Source organism: Psammomys obesus, unplaced genomic scaffold (assembly GCF_907164565.1).
Source record: "Psammomys obesus unplaced genomic scaffold, mPsaObe1.curated_primary_1811, whole genome shotgun sequence".
Lineage (NCBI taxonomy): Eukaryota > Metazoa > Chordata > Mammalia > Rodentia > Muridae > Psammomys > Psammomys obesus.
The window spans coordinates 38,898-40,492 of NW_026589635.1; the positions used below are offsets into that span (position 1 = coordinate 38,898).

General features: G+C 38.8%; 1 pseudogene; it reads right to left on the bottom strand.

The window, feature by feature from the left end:
* Positions 1-264: 264 nt before the first annotated feature.
* On the bottom strand, positions 265-1,194 carry LOC129675137 (putative vomeronasal receptor-like protein 4; annotated as a pseudogene).
* Positions 1,195-1,595: the final 401 nt, after the last annotated feature.

Below are 1,595 nucleotides of genomic sequence, written 5' to 3' on the forward strand. Positions count from 1 at the left end.
GGTCCTTGAGTAGAAAGGTTTTTCAGTTTCCATGTGTTAATAGGCTTTCTGTTCTTCCTGTTGTTACTGAGTTCCAGCTTTAATCCAAGGTGATCTGATAAAATACAAGAGGTTATTTCAATATTTTTGTATCTATTGAGGCTTGCTTTATACTCTTCAGAACTCCGAGGTCACCTGGAATGTACACATGCATACATGCTGGCACAATATATCAATAAAAATGAATTCACTATTTTTAAAAGAATAAAAAATCCTTTAAAAAATCTAGTAGCATTTTAACTGCAAGATTTTCAGCACATTGATGATTCTCTTATCAGAACTGATATGTACCAAAGGAGTAACGGTGGGATAGGCATTCATCACAAATTTCTGAATAGTCTGGATGACTGGGTCATACATCCACACAAGGAATGAGATAGATGAAATGATGAAGTCCACCCAGTATATGACCACAAAGAAAAATACCAGCAGCAAGATGGTCTGGGTGGCCCTTTTCTCAGGGGACACTCTCAGGTGGCTGATGCTGTGAAGATGCTTGCATTGCCTGTGATGTCTGAACAAGATTATCACCATGTATGCACTTGTGGTCAGCATGACTCCTACAAGAAACACATCTCTGGAGGTTGTCACTGTTAAAATCAATCCCCTGATGACATAGTCCATTTGGAAGACTACACAGGATTCAGTGACCTTCATCTGGTTTGTCTCACTCACATTGGTAAAACCACCAACATGGAAGATCAGGTTACTATTGAAGGACAAATTCAACGACCAAATACATAAGAAAGCATAGATCATGTATTTTTTAAGCTCATGTTTAAAACTGGCCAACAGAGAGCTACTGGGACTGATAGTTACTGCCTGGAACACACTCAGGAGGCAGGTGATGCAGATAGAGAGGCCTCTCGTTACCCTGTGTATGTAGAAAGTTGCCTTACATTTGATGTGATTCTCAATGTTCAGTGACTCAAATATGTCTGTAAGCCAAATGTCTCCTCCTGTGAGGAGCATCATTACATGAACGAAGGTTAGTTGACAAGACATCAGGTCCATGGGCTTAGGTCTGTGACCTAGGATTGTGAAAGAATAGAAAAAAAGGAGAAACATATTGGCCAGGACTCCAAGCCCAGCTTGAATATAAAGGACATCCTTTAATGAGGACATAGGTGAGAAGTTTATTCATCTTAAGACCATAGTGGAAGCATAGTTCTTATATCTGAAAAAAAAAAAAAAGATTACTCATCAAACTTGTAATCATTTGGACAGTATGTCGGTATCATAACTCCATTGTCCCCACTAATTTTTTATTAATCCGTATTTTTAACTTTTGAAGTTCTAGACTGCCCATCGTAGCCTGCATTAGTACATAGCCTCCATGTGTCGCTTCTATATATAGCACATATAGATTAACAAATGCATCCACATTCATATCTATACAGAACCCATACTTTGTGTGCCTGTTTTGCACCTGTATATCAACTTTAGAAAACCAATCCTATTTTATCATATGATTCCCTGCACTCTGCTGAAGGTTTGGTTATGAGTCTCAGCATCTGCTTTGATATGCTTCTAGGTAGAGTCTTTCAGGGGCTCTC